Source organism: Phascolarctos cinereus, unplaced genomic scaffold (assembly GCF_003287225.1).
Source record: "Phascolarctos cinereus isolate Bilbo 61053 unplaced genomic scaffold, phaCin_HiC Scaffold_4;HRSCAF=312, whole genome shotgun sequence".
Taxonomy (NCBI): domain Eukaryota; kingdom Metazoa; phylum Chordata; class Mammalia; order Diprotodontia; family Phascolarctidae; genus Phascolarctos; species Phascolarctos cinereus.
The window spans coordinates 462,217,018-462,243,847 of NW_027555847.1; the positions used below are offsets into that span (position 1 = coordinate 462,217,018).

General features: G+C 37.2%; 1 protein-coding gene across 2 annotated transcripts in view; it reads right to left on the minus strand.

The window, feature by feature from the left end:
• SULF1 (sulfatase 1) overlaps nt 1-26,510 on the minus strand; it is a 200,995-nt gene extending 174,485 nt beyond the window's left edge. Inside the window, exon 1 of one of the 2 annotated variants that reach the window (XM_078153363.1) lies at nt 26,190-26,509. The gene's annotated coding sequence lies outside the window, so the exon portion shown is untranslated. Of the gene's footprint in view, nt 1-26,189 lie in introns of both variants that reach the window. The other variant, XM_021002089.2, reaches the window with a different exon arrangement.
• Nucleotides 26,511-26,830: the final 320 nt, after the last annotated feature.

The window sequence follows — 26,830 nt, forward strand, 5'->3', positions numbered from 1 at the left end:
TACACAAGTCCTGGCTCCAAGGCCAGCCCTCTATTGACTCCCTCCCCTACCTTTCGCCTCTTTAATAAACATTAAGGGCTGTCTAAATAGAATTTATTGTTGTTGTTGTTATCTGTAGGCTACAAAATGATGATAATGTGAAGGTTACAAGATAAACGTTTGAATTGGGTCAGTACAACTTTACTCCAGTCTCAATACCATTAAAAGGCCCTAATTAGATGCATATTTGCTGGTTGTGTTGCCTTTTTTCCAAAGCTCTACAGATCAAGTAAACAGAGATTCAAACACAAGCTGCCTGCACAATGAACCTGCGCCATGCACACCCTCTCCCATTTCTTATGTGCCATGAACCAAGCTAATCAAAATAGAGTCTGAGTCTTGTTGGACAAGGGTTCATTTAAATCACATCTGTTGCTCATCAAACTTCCATTTGGGGAATGGATAGTTCTCTTTTGCAGTTCGATTTTGCTGGGCCTTATTGGCATCACATAGCCAGCGTTCCATTTCACAATACACCAGCATCCATGCTGTCAGGTCCCTGGCCTGAATATTGCACTCCTTATCCCTCCACTCTACTTCCTACATCAAAGGATTCCTCACTTGACTAATTCTAGAACATAAATTGATTTTCTCTCATTTGTTGTGGTTGACAATAGGAAGGCTGACTCAGCAGCATTGCTAAAATGACAGCTCACTTCTATTCCAGGGGAAGGAATTCCCATTAATGCTCTTAATGAGGAGCATCTCTATGAGAGATAGGGAATCATCTATGCTTAGCAGTAACCTGATTAGGATTGCAAATATGTGCTACTTAGAAAGGAAATAATCAGTCAGAGGGGAAATGATTTAAGCAGATCCAAATTAATAGCAAGGATTAGTTCACTGCAGTTCCCTAATGGTGGCTTGTGTATTTGACAGAGATAAGATCACAGGGTGGAAGGTAGATTTGGAATTGGCCTTCAGATGCACTGGCATCCCACTGGGAAGGAAACTAACTGGACATACTGCTATAGTAAGATACTCTTACATTTTCCTAGGGTTGGGGGGAGGGGGAATAGTGCTGTGGTGATGTTATAAATTTCAAGAAACCAAGGAAAGGAAAAGAAACTATAGGTTATATGTTGATATATTTGATGAACATTTTTATGTGCAAGTTTATAATATTCCTACTATGTGTGATAATTGTCCTACTATGTGCAAGCAGTAGTTTATCTAAAAAATGCAATCCAGCAAAATTGACTGTGTGCAAGATAGTATACCACACACTGAAGGTACAAAGGTGAAAAATGATTCAGTCCTTTTCCTTAAGGAGCTTAAAATCTAAGAGGGTGCATGCATGTGAAACATTATACACACACATACAACATAAATGTGATGATATGTTCTCAGATTATGTTAGGAAATGAAGACAAGCTCACTGGCTTGTAGTTGGTGGTCACCATCATTCTCTTCCCTTCTTTGAAAACTGGGATGGCAGCTGCTTTTCTCCGATGTGGCAGCACATCTTCAGTATCTTTCTTCCTTTAGTATCTCAGTATATTTCAAAGATCTCTCTCTGATGGGGAAAGGTAGTTCATTTGGCCTGGTGACTTAAATTCATTGAGGACAGCTGGGTGCTCTCTTTCTCTCCCTTCTTGTCTTAAATACCAACTTCCCATTATCAATCTTTGCTGTATCTTTTCCAATTCAAAGATCATTCACCTTGGCAGAGAAAACAACAGCAAAACCAAAGGTGAACAATTTTGCTTCTTCTGTCAAGCGTTATTATCATCTCATCCACGCTGAGAACAGCAATCCCATTCCTTCTTTGATCCCACTCTTTCTCCAACATAGGAAAAAAAAATTCTTTTTTGTTGTCATTATCTTTGCTCACAAATCCCAAGGCATGTTGGACTTTGGAGCTTCTGACAGTATCCTTATAGGACTGTGCCCCATTTTTGTATTTGTGTGAATTGATGCAGAATGAAGAAAGCACAGCTAAAAGAACAAAATGACTAGAACAATTTAAATGATAACAATATTAAAAGAAAGGAAATCTCAGATGAAATTCAAAGACCAATCTTATTTGAGAGGACAGATGTTGCAACATTTCCTTGGAGGTGGGGGATTTTGGAAGACTGTAGAATGTTGCATATAACAGACGTCATTGCTTTAATAGTTTTGCTTGACTTTTTGCTGTTGTTGTTACAAGAAAGAGTCCTGCGTGTGTGCATATATGTGTGTGTGTGTGTGCATGCGTATGTGTGTAATATTAGGAAATGATAATATTAAATGACAATTCACCCATAAAATATAAAAAATGAAATACAATACAAAATAAATTAACTCTAAGCTGGCTGATGAGTTCCCTGTACAACTAATAATATTGATTCTTTAGACAAAACACTAGAATTTGTTGGGTTTTTTTCAGAATTTCATTCTGGAGAATTTTCTGTATTTAATAGATTGACTTCCCTTCTACTTATCATTTTTCTGAACTAAAGTTCTAGAAGGGAAGTTCATGAAGTATACAAAATGAAATAAAATACAAAAATAAATAAAATTTGCTCCCCATCAATTGAGGATATGTGTGAAACTATACTTGGCATTTCCTCTATCATTATTTCTGGATTGGAGTTATTCTTTCACCACTAAAATTCCCATCATTTCCACCCCAGTGACAAATTCCTCCTTGTTGGTAAAAATCATATTTAGAATAGAATTTCCCCTTGTTTGTTCCTCTGCCTTATCATTAAGGCGAGTCAAGATGTTATTATCTATTCTGCTTTTGGCAGAGATTTTGCTCTAGCATATGTTCAGATAATTAAAGTCTCCTATCACTGTTATATGATACTGCCTTTCTAGGCCAGGCTCGAGTCCTGTGGTGCAATGGGTGGAGTGCTGGACTTGGAATTAGCAAGACCTCAGTCCAAAATCCACTGTTGACACACACTAGCTCTGCTTCCGTGACTAAATCACTTAACATGGAAGTCTCAGTTTCTTTATTTGTAAAATGGGGATATTATGCTCCTCGTAATAGTATTATTTGACTCAAGATCATGTACGCAAAAAGAGCAATGGTTCTAGAATTAAAGAACCTGGGTTCAAGTTCTGCCTCTGCCTACTTACCTGCATGAGTTTGCAAAAGTCACTTAGCATCCTTAGGATTCAGTTACTTCATCTGTAAAATTATGAGATTGGGCTAGATGGCTACATGGCTACCAGGCTCTCTTCCAGCTCTAAATCTAAGATCTTATGATGAGAACCATTATCATTGGTATCTCTTTCTCACCCTCCTCTTCACTTTCTTTTCTCTTCAGCTGTTTCATGGTAGACTCTGATGGCAATTGCACTTCTGTTTGAACTTTACCCAAGTGCTTTTCACCCTCTGCAGCCTTAGCTCAGTGTTTCTTTTCTCTGGGATTGTGTACTGGTGGATAATTAGGGATAAGGAAGGGATGGACAGGACACAAGGAAGAGAAAGGAAGTGTTTTTTTTTAAGAATTAGTTCAGAGTTATAAGCTTGTCCTCCAGTCATAGAAAATACATTCCCTTTATTCCATTTTCCTGTAAGCATTGGAATGACTGTTTAAAAAAAATCCAAAAAGATACTACAGACTGTACTGCAGTCTGCATCATTCCTTCACTCACCTTGCCACCCCTCCTCCCAGAAATTCCCAGCACATTAGCTATTTATCTCTAGCTACTTCTAGTTAATATTAAATTATCTTCCATGGGAATCTGCCCCCATTTCCGTTTGCTATGCATCTCTTCAATATACACTGCTGTATGGCTCAATTTATGATAAATGAGTTTGCTGCATCCTCATTTTATATTGCTAACAAAGAGTTATCTTCAATTACAAGACAAAGGAAACTTGTCAACACTAAGTTCTAGTTTTTAATAGTTGGCATATTTCATCTTATACCAAGTCAAGCGTCTCATGCCATAGCAGTCAGGCATTCCTGAGAATCACTGGAGTTAGAGCTTAACAATGTGGTTCTTTTATCTAGATTTCAGTGAATCCCCTGCTCATGTGAATACTCTCTATTCAAACATAAGCACAAAAATACATCTCAAGGACAAATATTTTGATTCTATTTAATTCTAGGGTTTGTCAAATTCCTGCTACATTCAAGGTACTGTGCTGGGCTATGGAGATAACAAACAAACAAAAATATCTGCTCTTTGCCCCCGAGGTGTTTATATTTTTTTAAATGGAAAGAAAAATGATATATACATAGTCAACTATAATAAAAGATAGGTGAAAACCAAGTACTCTAATGATACTTGAGGAACGTAGGAACATATTGAAGAAGGAAGGATCTGGAAAGGAATCACTGAGGAGGTGACTTCTGACCTGAGCTTCAATGAAAGATAAAGATTCTGAAATAAAGTCCATTTTTAGTTGATGATAAGGCAGGAATGCATCCTAGGTATGGGAGAGGGCCTTTATAAACTCACTCAGGCTGGATGAGTTGTTAATTTTTTAAGAAAGGAAAAATATGGGTCATAAAGTTAGGGGGACAGATAAAAATTTTTCATGTTTCAATTCAATTCAACAAATATTTATTCAATGTATATGTTAGACATTGGTTGGGAAATATTAATCCAGGGCCAACTCCCTCTATGTTTCCTGAATCCTTTCTGCAATATCTCTGACAAGGTGTTATCCCTCTTCTAATTGAAGACTTCCACTGTTGAACTCACTATGTAATGAGGTAAGCCATTTCATTTTAGGACTGCTCTGATTATCAGGCAAGGTGGTGACTGTCAGTAACATTATTTTTGATGGGAATTTAGTAAAGATTAACATGTAAGAGCTTGGTTCATGACTAATAACATTCAATTATTCAATATCTATCTATATATCTATCTGTCTATTTATCTTTGATTCTACAAACTCCTAAAGGGAACTAATGGTAAAACCTGGACTGAGATAGGTGAGGTAGACTAGTAAGAAGTGCCATAATCCATAAGTGAAGTCCTAAAAGAAGGATGTGGGGATAAATCAGGGAGTAAGAAAAGGGAGTGATTGAAAGGACTGTTTAATTCATTAATTCATTTAATTCATTAATTCAGCTAAATAATTGATCAAAGTTTACATATAAGAATTACTTCAAATGAATATAGTTCTTACCTTGAGATTCCCTTACATTCAAGGGTTTTTAACTTGGGATCCATAGATAGATTTCAGAGGGTCTATGAACTTGAATGGGAAATTATAACTTTATTTTCACTAAACTCCATGTGAAATTTAGCATTTCCTTCAATTGTTCAAAAACATTATTCTGAGTACACAAGCTTCACTAGGATGTCAAAGGATCCATGGTACTAAAAAGCTTAAGAAATGAAGGAATTGGGGAGGGTGGAGAAGAAGAGGGGGAAAAATTTAGAACTCAAAATCTTATAAAAGTGAATGTTGAAAACTAAAAATACATAAACAAATGAAGGAAGGAAACAAGTATTTATTAAGCACTTATTAAGTGCCTGGCACTATGCTAAGTACTTTACAAATATCTCATTTGATTTTCACCATAACCCTGCGAAGTAGGTGCTTTGTGGTGTAGTAGAGGCTGGGGAGCAGGCTTGGAAAATAACAACTGATTCCATTTATATAGCATGTCCCAAATGTCTTAAGGCAGTTTTAAACTATTAAAACTTAAAATCCCCCTAAGACTTTTGGGACATTTTATATGGTGCTTAACAAAGCAAAGCTTTGGAACATTTTACATGGTGCTTAACAAAGCAAAGCTTTGGGACACTCTATATGGTGCTTAACAAAAATGAAAAAAAAAGTACTTTCTTAAAACCAACCCTATTAGGCAAGTAATACAAGTATTTTTATTTCCACTTGATAGGTCAGATAACTGAAGCTCATAGAAATAATTGACTTTAAGTAAGTGGAGATCTACAGCTTCTGTCTCTAAGTCTAGTACTTTTCCCATGAAAGAATGAATATATAAAAACTATTTTTCAAGCATTTTCTATATGCCAAACTCTGTATTAATAAATGTTGGTGTTCAGTCATTTCAGTTGTGTCCAAATCTTTGTGACCTCATTTGGGGTTTTCTTGGCAAAGATACTGGAATAGTTTGCCATTTCTTTCTCCCGCTCATTTTACAGATGAGGAAACTGAGGCAAACAAGGTTCAATGACTTATTCAGGGTCACATAACTAGTAAGTGTCTAAGGCCGGCTTTGAACTTAGGTCTTCTGGTAAGGCACTATCCAATGCACTGCCTAGCTGCCCATATTAAGAAACAGGGATACACATAAAAAAGCAACAGATTTCCTGCCCTCAAGGAATTTAGATTCTACTAGAGGGAGTCAGCACATGTAAAAGAACGGTTGCCAGACCTGAAGGGTGTCTTTGAAAGGAGGTACAAGTAAATCCCATCTCTTTGACTTGTTGGATGGCATTACTAGGAGGTGGTGGTGGTAGTAATATGCTGGCTATATGCGTGAGAACCTCAGCCCTCTTTCGAATTTTTTGGTGGGGCTGCCTCCTTGCCCCCCATCTCCTTTCTCCACCCCCCAGCTGCTGCATAGGTCCCTTCCCTTATCCCCTCAGCCTTGGGTAACAGTGATTGTCACCATTCACAGTACTCCACGGATCTTTCTGGCCAGGATCTAAGGGTGTGGTTTTTGAAAGAGAAATCTCCTTTTTAAAACAGATTTAGGTGGTGACAACAAAGACAGACAGACCCTGATATCCAGGCAATGATACCATATCCTGTTTTGTCACACCCTAACACACTGAGACAAACAGATTATAATTTGCTACAGATTTCCCTGTAAGTCTACAGTTGTGTCTATAAGATAACGGACAAATCATTTGGCACAGAAAAGTGCTTGTCCTGGAGCCACCTCAGTGAGGAGAGTGCCAGGAGGGATGTTTCCAGGTCTCAAGTCCCATGCTTTACCTACACCCTCTTGCCTCCTTTAACCCCAGTAAAGATGAGCTGCAGTGAATGGATTCTCTTGAATTTCAATATCTGGCCTGATTTGATCGTAGTTTTGTTTTATGGCGTTAGAAGGATCAGAACTGAACACCACAGCCATATAGATCACTGTGTGATGTTTGAGCTTTAGATATCAAGTGTCATCACACAAACAGGACACTAGAAAATAATTTGTATTCGGAAGATATCTCAATCTCATTCCATTATTAAACAATAAAATAAACTTTTCCCTGAAAAGTGCAGAAAAGCAATTGGTTTAATAATGCCAAACTAGAATCATAGAATGTTTCCTCCAGAAAGGCCCTAGAAGACTTAACCCTCTCATTTAGGAGATGAGGAAACCTCAGCATCAGAAAGAAAGTAATTTTCCCATAGTCTCATCTCTCTTTTCCATTCCCTTGCCTCTACTCATACAAACATTGCCCTCGTTCAGGCCCTTATCACCTATTTAGGGAGTACCCTAATTACCTCATAATTGGCCTTTCTGCTTTCAAGCTCTCCCTTCCTGCAATCTATCTTCCACAAATTGAAAAAAAAATCATCTTTTGAAGGCACAGGCTGACCATGTCACCCCTCTGCTCAAAAACTTTCAGGGACTCCCTATGGCCTTTATGATAAAAATGAACTCTTTAATCTGCCACTTCAGGCTTGCCATAATTTTCCTCCATCTGCCTTTCAAATTGAGCCCCTTCATGTACTCTATATTTCATCCAAAATGGACTACTATTTGTTTCCAGAACATGATCTGCCATCTCTAACCTCTGTTCCAGGTTTGGAACAACAATCCCTCCTCACCTCTGCCTTTTAGAGTATTTCTCTGCCTTCAAAGGCCAATTTCTTTCATGTGGCCTGCCCTGATGTCCCAGACAAAGCTTACACTATCTACTTCGTAGGGTTGTAATAATGAAAATATTTTGTAAATTTTAAAGCACCATGTGTATGTGTGTGTGTGTGTGTGTGTATATATATACATACACACACACACATACATATATATATATATATATATATATATATGAGCTATTATTATTTAAAATTATTTTGTCTTAGTGGAACTCTATAATAAACACAATGGTAAAAGCCATATGGCTAGTCTATAAAGTATGGTGATAAAACAAAGGCAAATTCCAATCTTTCTGTGATGAATTAGCAAATAGAAAGGAGTACACTGAATCCAGTAGGAGAAAGTGGTGGGAGGATTTTGCATATTCTAGTCCCATTTCATATACATCAAGTATGTGTATATATGTGAGTATAAAGAAACACACATACACATATGTAAAGGATTCCTCGCCCAATAGAATGCCAGCCCCTTGAGGGCAGGGCTAGTTTTTATTTAAGTCTTTATATCCCCAGCATATAATAGGGCTTAATAAATACTTGGTTTTTTGTGTGTGTGTTTTAGACAAACCTTTCTAGTAGATGTTATCATGATATTTGAGCAAGAGTAGAATGGGCATTTTCTCTTGCATCATGGACTGCTTCTAGAATGAGCCATGGAAAAACAACTACTGTTTGCTGATGTCTATGAAAGGCTCCAATTACCCCTTAGTTAGGCTTTCATCTTCTTTTGTTGAATGCAAACAGCATCCAGTAAGATATTCTCATTGTACTCAATGACTCCAACATGGTAAGGGAAAACAGAAGGCATTTGCTATGTAAGAATATTGGTTTGGAAAATTTGTTGTAAACAACTGCATAAAAGCACTCTTGTTGGAATCCATACTTACTTTTGAGGAGCCTTCCACAGTATTTGTCATGAAGGGGTTTGCCTATTTTTATAAAAAGGGAAGTAGGCTATTATTCTGCCACATTATCCACACATTCTCAATGGATTTCTGCCTTTCATCAGAAATTATAATACTTTTAAGCCTGATTTCTTTATAACTTCAACCAGGTTTGCAATCACATTTTTCTAGTGGGTTGAAATGAGACCAAATGACTTACAAGTATGAATGGAAAAGATATTTCTCCCACAGCATATTTCTTTCATTGCTCTGGAAATCATAATATCTCCTTTTCAAAAACTAACTGGGAAAAAAGTGTAAGATCTACCAGAAGTTTTAAAAATAATATTAAAAAAAATTAAACCCATTCTTGGAACTAACATTTCAGAATGGGCATTTCCTCTTGCATTATTAAGATGAGAAATTGGTGAGGGTTAAATTGTCACAAAATAGATTTGTAGTTCAATAATCATTATTTTTAATTAAATTTGAAAGTGAATAAGCAGGCCTTCTTAAAATATATATTAGACATATACTCATTTAACTTGCTGAGCCACTGAAGACATTACTGTTGACTTTTCTCTTGGGAAAACTCTAGTATCTGTAAGAGTACTTAAACTTTTTATTGGAATATAGATCTTAATAAAATTATGTTTCCTTAAATAGTGAGAAAATATGACCTAATTTTAGATAATTTTTCATCTGTGACATTTTTAGGCATACAAGTGCTATACTGTAGGGGATGGTTTTCTAAAACAAAGAAATAGCCACATTTGGCAGACAGCCCATTTTAACAGGGCTTTGTTTCTCTAGTTACAACAAATTATTTATAAAGCCTATAAATTTGAGTAATAAATGTTTTCTCTGGTCCTTGTCCAATAATATTTATTGAGTGTGACAAAACACCTCAACTGTGTACTCTGCAGTACCAGAAGGGAGCTTAGATGGGCTGCCTTGGGAGGTAGTAGGTGACCTTGTCACTGGAGGTCTTGGAGGGATTATGTAATCATGGCAGGTGGAACATAGGAGAGATTTCTGCTTGTGTATGGGCTGGACTAGATGACCTTTGATGTCCCTTTCAGATTTGAGATTCTATGATTCTGTGAAAAGATGATCTGAGCACTCCACAGTTCTTTTATTATGTCATCAAGTAATTCCCAGAAGAAAAATCCACCTAGCAAAATCAAACTAGTCAGGAAAACAAGGAACCCTCCCTGCCCCCAATAACATAAAAAGATCTGGTAGCTTAGAAGACAAAGGAGGATTAAGGTTTTTTGGAAAGGGGGATTTCTGATCATTTCCTATTTCCCTTTTGTTTTAAGGATGATCTTAAGGTCCTGCAGAATAGAAAGGTGACTTCTGGCAATGTTTTTGCTTTGGTAATAATAATAATATTAATAATAGCTAGCATTTATCATAGCACTTGAAGATTTGCAAAGTGTAACTATGCCCTCACCTTTTAGATTTATTGTTTATGTCTTTCCATAAATCCTCCTTAGAAGATCCTAGCTGTCTTTATTATTTAGCAAAATCTCACTACAAAGAAACAATGTACAAGTCCTATGGAGTTTATGATGAGATTAGGTCTGCATTAGAAGGTACATGTGAAAGAATAAAATAGCCTGAAATGTATTGCTGGCACTTTTCCTGATGTTCCGGGCCCATCTCAGGAGTCTCAGTTTTTACAGCTCCTTAAGGACTAGATTCATTACCTTCTCTTCAGTTCAATTGTCAAGAGAGTCTAAAAGACACCGGGATGTCCAGTGTGACTGGCATTTGAGTGACATCCTGCTATGCAATTTCATATGTAATCAAGTAAGATGGTAGTTCTCACTGGCCTATTGTATCTGAATCTATTTTTGGATGAGCTCCAACTGGCTTAAATTCAACTCTGGAAAATTGTGTGCAGAAGATGGAAAAAATTTGAGCCAGAGTACAAGAGGATAAGATAGTGCAGGAGTGTCTTCCCACAATGTCAAAATAATATCTATTGTAGGAGTTGATTTGCTGTTGATTAGTTCACCAAGTTTTCTCAATTGCTGAAAGGTAATTTTCCACTTTCAACTGGCTACATGCCAGAATGGATTGCAGATAGGAGGGGATCAGAAGGCTGGACAGAGGTATTTCCACCAAGGGATCTAATCAGCCTGATCTCCTAAATTAGACAAAGCTGGACTCTGTATTGACTTCATGCCCTGTAATTGCTTACCCATTTGAACCCTCCTGGTGCCCTCATGTCTGAAGTTTTTATTCCTCTAAAGAAGACTGGCCTTAGAAGAGAGCATGGGGCTGTCAAAATGACTTGCTGCGAGGTGCGGCACAGGAATAATAACAGAGGGGCAATACAGTGTAGTGAATAGAACACAGAACTTGGAGTCAAGAAGACCTGGATTCAAATCCTACCTGTTATACTTGGTGCCTGTGTGACCCAATTTCATTCAACCCAACAAAAATTTTATTAAGTACCTACTGCAAACAAAATACTATGCTATGTGCTGATACAAAGATAAAAAAAAAAGATAGTCCCTGCCCTCAAGGAACTCAAAGTCTAGTAGGGGGAATGTGATGTGTACATGACTAGTATGATAAAAGGTATGATGTGGTGAAGAGAAAGGAGATCTCCAGGAAAAAAAATGATCTAAGAAAACTAGATGAGGAAGATAATGCTAGCAGCTACAGGGGAATTAGAGAAAAGTTTATGGAATGGCACCCAAGTTGAGCTTTGAAGAATGAGAGGGATTTTGCCAGGCAAAGAGGGGGAAGGAGTATCTTTCAGGCATGAGGGAAAACATCTGCAAAAGCATGAAGGGTAGAAAGTGCCAGGTTGAGTGTGGGAAAGTTCTATTAGTCCAATTGCCTGGAATGCTGAGTTCCTAGAAGGGAACAGTGAATTGAGGCTAGAAAGATAGTTGGAGGCGGATTATGGTGGTATGGAGGGCCTTAAATGACAAGTCTGTATTTTGTGCAACAGGCAAAAAGGAGTCATTGAAGTTTTTGCTAATATGAAAAATCCAAATTGATTGGGTTTTTTACATATTTAATTTTTGGAGGAAGTCTTCTTGCGAAGTGTACTGGAATAGAAACTGAAACACATAGGTTTCAATTCCTACTCTGTTATTTCCTTGCCTATGTGATCCTGAGCAAGTTCCTTCTGTGAACCAAAGTTTTGTCACCTCTAAATTGGGTACAACAATTGCCCAAGGAGGATCAAAAACATTATGAGAATAAAATGTTATAATATATGCCATAGGATTTTGGAAAAGCTGAGGCACTATACAAATATAAAGATTTTATTATTATCAACAATAAAAGTAGTAGTAATAGTGGTAGTAGTAGTAGTAGTAGTCATACACTTATTTTGGAATAGATCTCTTAAATTCTAAAATATTTTTGGGAAACATGCCTATTCCAAAAAAGGAAACAGTCCTAGACCTGTAGTCAAGAAATATGGATTCAAATCCATAAATAATTCACTTAGCCTTTTGAAGGCTTCTTCTTCCTCTGTAAAATGGGTTTAATAAAATAAGCATATCTTCAGTGCCTCCCTCATTAGGAGGGTCCAATGAGATAATGGATGTAGTAGATTCCTTCGTAAAACTCAAAGCACCATATAAATGCCACCTATCATTATTTGTGCTATACTGGGCTGAGTCATTAGACCATCTAGAAGCTTTAACATAAAACAAGTCATAGTTGAGAGAGTGTCAAATAACAGTATCAAGGGAGACAGAGAGATTTACATCATACAACTGAAGTCTTCCATTGCCCCATTTCAGTCTTCCTTCAGAAGCAGGCTGAACTGTCAAATCTGAGAATCTGAGAACTTTTCCAAATTTTCCAGGTTAGAGTTTCTTAAGTCAGGTCCAAGATGAAAACTGCAGTGGAGACTTAACAGGTCTGACTAATACTGTATCTGTTAGGTTGCTGCTCTTGATTAATTTTGAGATTGAACATAGATAGTCCCCCTGGAAGTGGAATTGACAAGGCTTGACAAATGATTGACTATGGGGGTGGGGTGAGAGTGAGGGGTTGGAATGTGAACCTATATGACTGGAAGGATGGTTGGATCCTCTAGGAAACTGAGGAGGAGAGGTGGGTATAGTGGGAAGGGTAATGAGTTCTGTTTTGGGCATGTTGAGTACGAGATGTCCATGAATCATCAAGCAGGAATTTGGAGATGTAGGAATGGAGCTCAGAAGGTGGACTCATTCCATTGTCTGTAATAAATCTTAAGTCAGCCATTATTTTTTGTCTTTTAATTTACCAGTCAACTTTTTCCACTAGCAATGACACAAAGATGTTAAACAATGAAATCAGTATTTTTTTCCCTATCTAGACAATGTAAATTGTTACTTACCTGAGGCAAGTAAGGCAGCTATTTCCAAGGCGGTCTATTTATAAGATTTAATTAATGTATTTATTTTATATTTGTAGAGTTTTGCATACTTCTCTGAATCCATGTTGGGGTTGGTTTATAAGTTTAAATATCCAGCAAAGTATAAAGTGAAGCTTCTTTGAGGGCAAAGACTGCCCCTTCTTCTTTGTATTCCCAGAACGTAGAACAATGCTGGCACATAGCAGGCTCTTAATAAATGCTGGTTGACTAAAAACAAATACTTTTATCAATGATCACAGTAAATTTGGTGATCAGAGTGGGCTTGATCTTAGATTGCCCTTGTGTGAATGATCCAATGATGTGGAATTTAAGAGCAGAAAAAAATGTTGTGTATAGTGACAGCATTGCTTCTTTACCCAAGTTAGATTTAATATTTGATCATGTTTTGGAAGTCAATGTATATTTGATTCTACGGGGAGGAGCCAATAACTTTAAATTAATTCAGAGAGTGTCTGGTATCTTATAGCAACAATACCTTCCCCACCTTAATTCCTCTCTTTCTTCACCCCTGCTTTTTGTGTAGAAAGTAGTGTTGGTGGAAGGAAATATTAGAACAGCCAGTGAGAAAACTGCTAATTATTGCATTTAGGCAAAGACTACAGAATGCAGCCACTTCTCATCACAATACACACACACACACACACACACACACACACACACACACACCACACACACACGTCAGGCTGTTTCGAAACAAGACTATCTGGTCTTCCTGGTGTTCTTTATGGCCACTGAAGATATTTTGGGGGAGGGGAAAGAGAAGGGAGGAAGCATTTCAGCTGTATATGGTAGATTAATATGGAACCAAACTTAGTAAGGCAGAGGATGTTAATCTGGTCCCTTGTCATTCCCACCCCTAGGGCCAGTCAAGTTCTGACCCAGCCTAGGAATGTGAGCCCCAGGTCCATGAAGAGCCTATATTAGAACATTCTTCCCTGCCCAGACTGATGGCTTCCTGATAGACCTAATGCTCCAAGCCCCAAAAGATTGTTCCTGTGGCAAAACCAGTTTTTCTTTGCAGTACTGAATTTAAAAGACCTAACTTCTATATAAAGCACTTGACTGAAAAACAGTAATTAATGATATCAAATATACAACAACCAGCAAGACAACATTTAATATTGACATAAATGCTTACAGGGAAATGCAACAATTTATAACAGGAAAATTCTTTTAGCCAATCCCTCCAAGAATGGCCATGATAAAAAGAAAAATAGGATGCTTGGATTGAATACATACATACATACATATATACATAATACATATATGTAAATGTTATATGTATTATGTATATGTGTGCATATATGTGTGAATATATATCTATTAAAGTAATGTTACCATAAAAAGGGGATGTCTATCCAGCATACAGTATCTATATCTATATCTAATACATCTAAAATGCAGTAGTGGGTCTTTTTTTTCCATTAATTTTTTTTCCCCAGGAAGGATATCTTTGTCTGATAAATGTGTAAGAATGAATGAATGTGCTATAAATAAGGCTCTCAGAAAACTTCTGCCTGGTAATGGAAGTACTAGATATTTAGCTGTCAATAAAAACAGGCAAACAGTATCCAATCCAATCCAACAAGTATTTATGAAGTACCTACTCTGTACAACGAGCAATATACTAGGAGCTGCTGATACAAAGTCAAAATAAAAACAGTCCTTGCCCTGAAGGCGCTTGCATTCAACTCACAAGACAGTAAGTTTTATTTTATTGAACAGTATTAACAACCAAACACACTAGAATTATCAGGACTAATAAAAATATTAGGGAAGATTCTTCATGTCAAGAATTTATATTTGAGCTGGGACACCATGTGGCTCTTTCCATAGCATACTGGTAACTACCTCTAATGCAGAAGCTAATTAAAATATAATACACATTTTTAAAATGCTTTTTATGTGCAAATTGCTAGAGTCTATGTTTGACCAGACTAGACAGGGATGCATTTACAAAAAGGCACATATTGTTGGAGCAGAAAAGCTAGTGACCACAGCAAAAGGACATCATGACAGATTAAAAAAGTGCCTCCTTTCATCTAGTATTTGATGACATCTCTTAATGCTCAGTTTAGCAATGAATTTGAGAGATTGGATATCAACCATGCTACCATTCCATTTTTTTCTTTTCCTACTTCTATTCTCTTCTACCTTGTCTTAGGGAACCATACTTTTCAACTCGAAGAAGGCTCTTGCACCAGTGAGACAGGATCAAGAGACTAAATCAGTAGGGGGCAGAATCCTGAGAAATATGAATTTAGACTATCAGAACAGGAAGCACGTGTGTGCCAACTACACAACCAAGTTTACAGTGAGATAAGAATATTGACCTTCATGGATACTAAATAAAAGGAACTGGTTTTATACCTGGCAGTGAAAGAAGATTGTCGGGTTAGCTTCCGCTTACTTTTTTTCTTACTTTGCTATGGTATTGATTTATAATACTTTTTCTTATTGGTTCTTCCTTTAACATAAAACACTTATCTCAGGAAATGTAGACTCAATCTCAGTTCATTGGATTCTAAATGAAAAATAGATTATAACCATTTAACATTCATGCCTGACTACATTATAGAAGGAAAGGAATGCAGACTAATATTTCTTATGCAGGTATTGGGGGACATACTTCCAAAAATTCAGTTGGATAAAGTAAGAACCAAAGGCTTCATTTAAAATTTGAAATAATCCTCAGTTTCTCTAGAAATATTAAAAAGTTACCAAACTTCTCCCCTTTCAATATATTTCCACAGTTTTCCTATTTGCCAATTAATTTCTAATAGAAGTACTGTCAAAAATGAAGCATCATCTCAAGAAACAATCTAGATTGAACCTATTTTGTGAATTAAATGGCATAATTTTGAAAAAATGTGAAATGTTTTCTAATCATCTAGGTTTTGGTTTTTGTCTTGCTTTTTTTTTCCTAGCAAAATATCTGGTCCACATTCATGGCTGACCTACAGTCATGCATTACTGAAAACTGTCCATGCCAACTACCTCATCATGTGATTGTGTGCATCAAAAATGATCATATAGGTAAAAAAATACTTTAGAAACTATAAAAGACATTCAACAATTTTTTATGTTCTGTTACAGTTATTTATTCTTCATGAGAAAATTGGTGGGGCAAAAGATGACCTCCAACTACAAATCAAAATCATTTGAAAATTATGTGTCAGAGATGAACAACACAGAAAACACTGAGACTAAGTTAGCATGAAAATATGATTCAAAGTTGCCTGTCCATTCCTTTCCGTGCCTTTCTTGAAGGCAGGTTAGTATCTATACTGCCATACCAACTATACATGTTGGCCACCACACAGTTCATTGTTTATTTCTAGAATAAAATGTAAACATCTAGTTTACCAGTTAAATCCCTTAAGTTTCAGCCCCTCTTTTGTTTGCTTATAGTAGATTCATTCAACATTTGGGCTAAAGTGATTGTTCATACAGCTTGATATTTGAGCTACCGAATTTTCCTTTTTACAGAATATCCCCAATATTTCATCATGACATTTACCACTTAGAATATACTCTCCCTTCTCACTTGTGCTACTTAGAATGCCTCACTGCATTCAGGGCTTAGCTCATTTGCTAGTTCCTATGGGAAGTCTTTCTTTATTCTCCAGTTATTAGTGCTTTCTTCTATCTCCTCAAATTTCCATAGACAATACAACTATTTACATTATATCCTTCCAGTTGAATGCCAGGTCCTTGAAGGTAGGTCCTCTTTTTCATTTTGTTGTACCCTCAGAGACCATGTAGTAGACACTAAATTCAAGCCTGTTGGATTAGATTAGCTTGGTTGACTAATTTAAAAAAAATTATTTCTTGGTGATACTGTTATTGTAGTTATAGAACATTTAAAGAGCTCCTTAAAATGGGAAAAAATAAAGCCAGGAAGAGGAGGAACCTCCATTTATTTACTAAGCACAGATATGGCATATGGGGAAAAAAAACTGTCAAGACTGAAAACAAACATTCTGTATGTGATTCTGTTTATCTGCACCATAAATCCATTATAGAACTCTATTAATCTATTTCATCTAGAATGGACCAGACCATCTTTTTGTGTCTTTCTTGAATTAAACTGTTGAGAAGATGGAAATAAGGAATCTGGGTCCTCTCTCCTCTGGAGCTCACCTCTCATTAGCTGAAAGTTAAAAGCTCAGGTTTTGAGAGTTTCATGATGAAGTATGAAACATGGTGGTTTAATATGACCTTCTGTTCCAAAGAAGATTGATTATTGACAGGTGAAGGGGTGGCTTTAAATAGACATTGGTAGTATTAACAGGACATATTACAGAACAGTAGTTTGGGCAGCTTAGCCATAGTAAAGAAATAAAATTGAAGACAATTTTTAAAAATCTGACAATATTATACATAGGTGCACAATATTAAATCAAATGATCAATCAAAATTTTCAATGTAATTAATTCATACTTGTTAGAGCTCTATTATAGCTATTATCCTACAGCATCCTTTCAACCTTACTTGAAAGTACAGCAGATATGACCCATAAGCTATAACAAAAATCACCAACTTGGCCTCTATTCAAGTGGTGACATACTGAAGCTGATGAATCTTAATTTTATAGTTTGGTAGAATAAAAAGCTGGAATTGTACAACGAAAAAAGAACTGTCCAAGAAAAAAAAGATTAACTATTAAGTGGTTAACATAGGAATATTTCCCATTGCTTTCTAATTAAGAAATGAAATAATCACTTCCCAAATAATTAAATTCATTTACTTAAGTGCATACTGTGTATATGCAAAGTCCTTTGTTAAACTAAGTGCTACAAATGATGAAAAAGAGTCCCTGCTTATGTTCTGCTGGAAGCATATAGGAGTGTTTTGGTTTACCTATTGACTCTCAGTATTCCTTCAGGAGCTCAAATCACATTTGATTTATCTCTGGCATTATATCTTATGACAGAGAAGGAGCAAGTAGTCTAAACTCCATTTTACAGAAGAAAAAAATTAAAGAGTCAAATAACGCAGTCCAGGGTCACAATTCATGACAGCGTCAGGAGGCTAAGACATAACTACTCAAGATCATATGGCAAGAAGCCCCAAATAATGCTGTTTACATTTGTGTGAAAGAGATATATACACCTAGAGAATTACACCCAGGCTATGGTTTCCCCAGCCAAACTCTAAATTAAAGTCATAAAACCCTGCTACGAAATCTCAGGCAGCATAGCACTGGGGAAACAATCCTCAGTTTAGAATCAGAGGCTGAAACTTGGCTGTTCCCCTTAGTACTTCACCTCAATCACTTCACTTCTATGGTACACAGGTTTCTTATCTATAAAATGAGATGAGCTCTAAGATTCCTTCTAGTTCTAATTTAGCTTCCAGTGGTCCATTTATGGCATTATTTCCAGTAAACTGCCTTAGGGTTTTGCTGAATGTCTTTTTTCCCCCTTTTCTGTAACCAATTAATAACTTTAGGTTGGGGTAAGCTTATGTTTGGGGGTTTTGTTTTTGAGGATTAGGGGATGTAGACTATGATTTCATAAGTATAGGGAAACTAACAAGGTAGGCCTGCAGTCATTTTGCAACTTATGTCTTATAGAGCTGTCTAGGGTGCTGAGCCAGTAGGTTTCAGAGAGGACATTTGAATCCAAGTCTGATTCTGAGGCCGGCTATGTGTCTCCTATGCCATGCTGCCTCTCATGCTTATATATTATAAATCACTTATTATTGTTTATATTGTATCTTTCCACCAAAAGGCTCCTGATAACCACTTCGAACCTTTTCAATCTTATCTCATACTAGTCCCCTTGATATGTTTTGCACTTCAACCAAGACTACTCACTCTCTCCCCAACCCCTTCAGAATTGTTCGCCTCCATGCATCTGCATATTCTATTTCCTTAGCCTAGAGTGCTTTCCATCTCTCTTTAATCTGTTAATATTCCAAAATATTCTTTAAAATTCTAAAACATCCTTTTAAAAGCCCCACTCTAACATCACTGGCTCTGAGATCTTCCTTGATCCCCTAATATCTAATGATCTCTTCCCCCTCAGACCCAACATAGCATTTAGTCTATAACTTCCCCACATTTTTATTGTTTAGTTGTTTAGTCATGTCTAACTCTCTGAGACCCCATGGACTATAGCATGCCAATACAATACCGTCAATGTGGTTTTCTTGACAAGGACACTAGAGTGGTTTGCCATTTCCTTCTGGGGTGGATTAAGGCAAACAGAGGTTAAGTGACTTGCCCAGGGTCACACAGTTAGTAAGTGTCTGATGCAGGATTTGACTCAGGTCTTCCTGACTCTAGGCCCACTGCTATCCACTGCACCACCTAGGTTACATATTCAAATGCAGCTGTAATTTGGAAGTTCCCTCAAAAATGCAGATCACAACCCATCCATTCTTGCCCATACTGTGTGACTCTTTCCAATTTCTTCCTGTAAGTTTGTTACAGGAAGTCTATTCAACATGCTGGAGGCCTTCCTTTACTTCTGATGTAGTAAGGACACCAGTGAAGCAATCTGGGTCTACTTACTATCTCTGGTACTTACCATGTGATCAGTTCTTTTATCATGCAGTTCCTTGATAACATCTTTTTCTCCTGTTCATCTTCAGAGTTCCTCTTTGATTAAATAGTACAGTGAGCTCATACACGATGTGTTTTTCCCTTGCCCTCCTGTATTATTTTGCATAATAGTTGTTTCTGAATTTGTCATTTCACCCACTAAGTAAGTAAGTCCCATGAGTCAGGAACATGTCTTATCTAAACTTTCTGTCTCCCCCTTGTGTCTAGCACAATAGTCTTCATAGAGTAAACACTTCATACACACTTGTTGAATGATTAATATGCAATATTAAGCCAAATAAAATTCTAACATATATATGTATGTGGGGGGAGTAAGAGAGAGAAGAAAAGTAGAAATGAAGACCCTGGCTACCAGAAAGTAGCCAGAGTAAGAGATAAACTGACAACTTCACAAATACTTTCTCTCAACTAAGTGACTCTGCACATAGAAATAAATAAGAAACTCATGACATAAAAAGGTATTCTTCACCAAATTTAAAGTCGTGTATAGTAACAGAGGAATATTAGTGCAGAGCAATGGAAAGGGTGCTGGATATGGAGTCAGAGAGCTTGGATTTGAATCTCAGCTCTGCCACTCACTACCTCTGTAACTTTGGGCAAGGTCACTTAACCATTTGGAGCACAGGGCAAGATAACCACAAAGCCTCCAGATCTAGATCTATGATTTTGGGATTCTAGGAGCTTTAGGAGAGGCATTATCAATAAAAATGGCCTTTCCCCTTTGCTTGGAATTAATTGCAGTTAACCATGCTCCTAGCTTATGGCTTTGGACTAGAACAGATGCAGGAGAATGACTCAAGATGGACTAGGCTAAGTTGCATCTTCTTTGACCTTTCCCAACAATCTTAGAACAAAGAAGGAAGCAGACCAGGTCTGAAGGGCATTCTCTGGGACATTGACTCCACGGTATTTGGTGCTTTTTAAAAATACCATTCTCTACTCAGCTGTGCTTCTGGGATTGTTTTGTCACAGAGAAAAGATTAGATGTTTGAAGGTGGGTGCAGTGGTAGAGACTAGGCAAGAGTTGAAGCTGATTTTAAAACCCCCCCACAACTTTTCATCATATGTTGTTTGAATGGGAAAGATCAACGAATAGTTTAGACCCCTTATTTTGTTTAAATGGTATCTTGTCTTACCAATTACTTCTGGAAGTTTGACCTGACTCTCCATAATGTTTTCCAAAGTTATTATTTCTATTTAAAAAGTGTGCAGGAGAGGAAGGAAGAGGGCCACATGACCCTCTTGTGAATAAAATCTCCCACTGAGCATCCACTGATCTGTTCCTTTGTTCCATCCCAGCACTGGGGCTGAGCTCCTGCTCTCCATTAACCTTTGGTGCAGGGCCGGGTGCTCTCTTTCTCTCAGTGAAGTTTATTCAACTGTCACCATCCTATCTATTAGTCCATTAACTCAGTTGCCCCAAATCCCCAAATACTAAAATAAGTTGACTTTATTTAGGGGCTGAGGCAGGTTGGGCAAGGAGGAATGAAAGGTGCACAGAAATGATGGAATCTATGATTGATATTAATTGGGTTAATGCTTTCATTCATTTTGGTGTTTTACAATGCCCACTGATGCTTTGAAATCTGACTCCTATGGGGAGAAGGACATATCATTTCTAATTGTCTGTGGGAAGAGGGGATGACAAGGTTAGATGAGTTTTAAAGAGAGCATCCCCAAACCTCATTTTAGGTAATAATTTAAAATTCTTCCCAACAAACCTATTACCAAAGATGTCAAAAAAGTAAAATGGATGAGTTTTTCCTTTTTTTCTCTCTTCTTATCCAGATAGAGATGCTAATGAGCTCAAGTGAAATGGCCTTATATTAGGTAATTGAAGAAGAAAAGTTCTAAAATTAAGTAAATCACTCAACAAGCGGCTGTTAAGTACTTTATATAAGTATAGGATCATGCTAGGCCAGTTTCTGTCCTCAAGGAGTTTATAATCTAGTTTAAGAGACAAGAGAGTTCTACACACACACACACACACACACACACACACACACACACACACATTAAGACATCACAATAACACAAAACAAATGAGGAGAGGAATTTATGATTGTGTGCAGATAGCAAGTGCTAGGAGATCAGAGCACAATTATAGCCACGGAAGAGTTAGGGAAGGTTTCATGGTGAAAGTCAGATTGGACCTAGGTGTTAGTGTTTACAAAAGAAAAGAAGAGGGAAAGAGCAAATGTGGCGGGAGTGGGGTGGTGGGGGACTGCATCAAGAAGACTCTTGGAGGCAGGGCATTGAGTAAACCAGTCTGTCTGGAGCAAAGGACCCCTGAGTTAGAGATAGAGTTTCAAAGGAGAGATTTGTTGTTAGATTGTGGAAGGGCTTGAGGGTGGGTTTGGACTAAGAAGTTTGGACCTCACTTTATAGGTAATAGAGAACCATTTAGAGTTTCTGAGCTAGCAAATAATATGATAAAAGTGAAATTTTTTTAAAGATTATTTTGACATCTGTTTGCAGGATGGTTTGGAAAGAAATAGCTTAGAGATAGCCTAGGATGATGATTTACCATACTCTTCAAGCAAAATTTGAATTCAACATAAACAATGCACTATAGCTTTTGGCTATGAAAATAATCTATGAATTAAGGGATGACAACTCCATGTAGAATGGTTGGGAAGGGGTGATAGTAGGAATAGAAAAAGGAGAGATAAAAGTGAGCAACAACAAAAAGAAAGGTCAATAGGCTAGTCAATTGCTGAAATATGGAAAGTAAGAAAGAAGATAATTTGTCATAAATAATCTAAATTTGTCTGAAAGTCTTCTAAGTATAACATAAGCAGAAACTGTGAATAGAATCTTTTCTCCAAAATACCTTCTTAGAAATGATCATATGTGTCAAGTCACATAATCTCTCTGGGCTTGTTTTTCAAATCTAGAAAACAAGAGTGTGAGACTGGATGACTTGTGAGATCCTTTTCAAATTTAAATCAATGCCCTAAGACCTAGTAGGATAGAATTCCTATATAATTGGCTTTGAAGGCATTTTTTCCAATTGATATCTTAAAAAAATGAATGCCGTTTTAGAATATGGATAGAGAACTCATTCCATATCAAGACTAGTAAATGCTGCTTCTAACTCTATTCCTTAAGTCTATAATAATTCATCTCATGCCTGAATAAAGTAATTTATGTAACATTTAATAAGAATCATTAAATCCTGCAATACTGTTTGCGTCTTCTGTGTGGAACTTCATTTGAGTAAAGCCAACAACATAGATATTAGGAACAGAAGTTTTACATTATGGGTTATTAAAATAACTTTCCTACCTCCAATATGAAATTGCAAAAAAGAGACTAATCCCCTGTCAAGCCACAAACTGGCACATAATTAAATCAAGGAACCCTGCCTCCTCCTCAGTTCCCACTCACATCAGTCTCTTGTGTATTTGACAAATTTGTATGATATTATTTATGCTATTTTACTGAAAGTGGATATGAACAAGTATCTTTCAAAGTCACATGTCTCCCCAGAGGTAACAAGGGAAGAAACCTTCTGCTCTCTCATGAGCAGTCCCTATACAAAACTCCTCATGAACTCCACAACACATGATCAATAGCTTAGAGATAGCCTAGGATGATTTACCATACTCTTCAAGCAAAATTTGAATTCAACATAAACAATGCACTATAGCTTTTGGAAAGTTTTCTCAAACTTTCAAATCCTGGGCAGGCAGCAGACTATAGCGGATCCTATGGGATTCAGAACATCTCTGACACTAGCTATGTGACCAGAGGAAGTCATTTAACGTCTCTGAGCCTCAGTTTCCTTATTTGCAAAAAAGGGATAATCATTCCTGTAGTAACTTACCTCACAGGGTTATTGTGAGGCTCATGAGATAATGAATATAAAGTGCTTTTTTTTCCCTTCAAATTTTAAAGCAGCATGTTAACATCAGTTATTGTTATTTCTACCTCCAGAATACCTCACCTTGATTTAGGCATTGAGTTAGCAGTTATGTATCAGGTTATACCAATGGTATGGACCCAGATAGCTCTCATCAAATTGTTGTTACCTTGGCTAAGAGGGACATCCTTTGAGCATGAACACTTTTACAGCTGTTAAGATGCTGATGGGAACTTCATGTGTGTTGTCAGCACAAGTGCTGTCAGGAACAAACCAAATGTCAAATTGAGGTATGTAGAAGTCACCATAAATAAGTCTCTGAATGTTTACCATCTGGCAGAGTAGATTTATACTTTGACCAGAAGCTGGATTACCCTATGGGCATTATCTTTGGAACTGGCCCCCTTTTTACATTGAAGAGACAGTCTTTTCTAATTAGTACAGTTAAGGCCATCCCAGAAAAAAAAAAAGTAAAACAAACAAACTGACAACAACCTGCCTTTTCAAGGTGTGAATTAATGTTTCTCTACATTTTCTCTCTCCTTCTTAAGTTTCTTATGATTGTTTTAGTCCTACTCTCACCCCAGTTTTGGTACCATGTTTCTTATTCAAAGGTACAGTCATTGGCTAATCTGTACATTAGTCTTTGCCTAATCTGTACATATTGCAAAGTGCTTTTAAAAAGGCAGTCTTCTGATGAGCAGAGGGCCTTTAGCTTTGTATACTTTTCAGCTCAAACTCCTCTGACTGCACCTTATCTAGATTTGAATATGACCAGATGTTATATATAAGGAAGAACTGATGGGCCTTGAGGAATTTCACTTTTTTCCTGCAATATTGCTGCTGCTCTAAAATAATGCCATGTTCATAATAATAACAATAATAATAATAATAATAATTCCTGTTCAATGTATTTTAAAAACTAAGACAGTAGGATAGAATTTGTGCAACATTTTTTATTTTTATTTTTAAAACTCCAGTTCCAGTATAAAGCCAAAATGGAATAACTAGAATTCCAAAAGAGTTTAGCTTATGAACTTTAGTCTCATTTTGGTTATGTAATGTTATTAAGATTCGTCTAATATTCTATTAGAAATAACTACATGACCATTTACAAGAATATTTTCTCACCAAAGGAGATTAGAGAATATGAGCTGAGAACTACCTCTAAAAGAGCCAGACAAGCACTGTTACTTTTTTTTTCCTCTTTCTTTTTTTGTGAAGAAAAAAATAACTTGGTTGAAGGGCCAAAATAGAGGTGGATCTTGAAACATAATTTTATGGGTACCTTTATAAGGTCTAATGCCAGAATCACAAAGCACCAGCCATAAATCCTGTTATTCAACCTACCAAACAGCTCTTATTTCAGAATGGATTATATACAGTATTATTTATAGAATCTCTCACCTGCAAGGGGGTGAAGACAGTGTTAGGTTTCTCTTGCAAGTATAAGGGAGTCCAGTAAGACCAATAATTCATGAACACCACAGGTATAAATGAGAATTGATGTATGTTCGAGAGACAATTAAAGAGTTGCAAAAGAAAATTAAGAACTCTCATTCCTTGTAAGTTATTTTAATTAAAAAAAAAACACAACTCAGTACCTGTTTAGAGAAAGCAATTCTTTGAGGAAACCATATTATAAAATAGAAAATACCAAGTTTGTGAGGTTTTGCATTTATTCCATTCCATAGATACATACATATATATATATATATATATATATATATTTGCTTTGGGCAGCAAAAATGAAGATAACAAACTAAACAGCTGAAGCCCCGGCTGACCAGGTATTTGCAATGAGAAAATGATAATTAAGCCTCTCGCCTAAGAACCAAAGCCGGAAAATCTATTTCCATTTAATTAACACTCTAGATAGCCCGTTTAAAACCAATAAATGTAGTGACTTTAATGACCCATTACTGTGATGCTACTTTAGTTTTCAATGACTTGTAAAACTTTCACAAACAGATCTGCAAATGAATTACATCCATCTGCTCCTCTGCAGCTGCGAGGGAGGGCTCGGTTCAATCGTATTTTGCTACTTCCTCCTTTCCTGGTTCTCTTTGAATTCTAAAAATGTAGTTTTTATGCCAGTCTATCTACCCCCCCCACCCCCCCACCCCAGTCTGAAGCTCAGCCCGCGCTCCCTCAAAAGGAGCCCTCACACTTTACAGTCACCTTCAAATTACTTTAAAAACATTATGGTTTGTTCCGTGATGAGTCAGACAGAATCCCCACTGCATAAATCAGCCCAGAAAGCATCTCCATCCCTGCCAGGAGTTCTGTGGTGGAGTGTTACTAGAATCTTCATACACAATGTTGCAAGTACAACTTTAAAAGTGATCTGAGTCCTCCTTCTGCAAAGAGAGGATAAACGTTCGGTTGGCCATCCCTACACTTTTCTCTGCGGTGGTTAGCCCCCTTGGGGTCCTCGAAAGGGAACACTGAGTGGCTAAAGCACTGCTCCCAAACACATTTTCCACCCTACACCTTCCGAAGCATGGCATTAGGAGTGTTAGCGTTCTTAAGACAGCCACGCTTCCAGCTCCACTCTCTGTTATCTGTCAGCCATACAATAGCAGCATTGATAAGACCGTAGCAACTGGCTTGACAAGTGTGCTGCGCTAGCATTCCATTCAAAACTATGCTAGGGGGAAAAAGGCATCCGATGTCTTTTACTTTACCTGAACAAACTGCTTTTCTTGGAGCTGCTGGAAATGAATTCCTCGCCTTCTTCCAAAAGCTAGAGTTCTAGTGCTTGCAACTCACACTTGGAGAAGACCACACAGCTCCAGCAAGGCAGTCTTCCTTCTCTTAATCCCCACTCGAATGTGATGACACACACTAACCCCAACCATCTGTTGAAACACGTCCTCAAGCACTCAGCACAGTGGTGTGTCAAGACAGGCTGCCCAATCCAATTGCTGGGGCTGGGTGTCTCTTAAGGATTGGAGGCTGAGACTAGGACAGAAACTATAGGTCTGAGAACTCTCAGCAAAGTAACCTGAGATTTGGAGAGAGAAAGGAGGGCTATAAAAAGAGTAGAAGTGGGAGGTGCTAAAGAGAAGGTAGAGGGAGTGAATTATTCTAGTGACCAGTTGTGTTACTTTTCACAACTCCTTATATTCCCGAGGGACCACTGGGTCCCACAGTGGAATGCACAGAAGCAAGAGAAAACCCCTAACAATCTTTTATTGCTGGTCTATTTGGGGCAATCTCCTCAGTGAGGCACTTTTCTCTGAAGGAGATAAAAGATTCATCTGGACACACTGATAAAGCTAATGTAGGAGTCATTTGCATTGAAATGTGACATCTGTATTTTGAA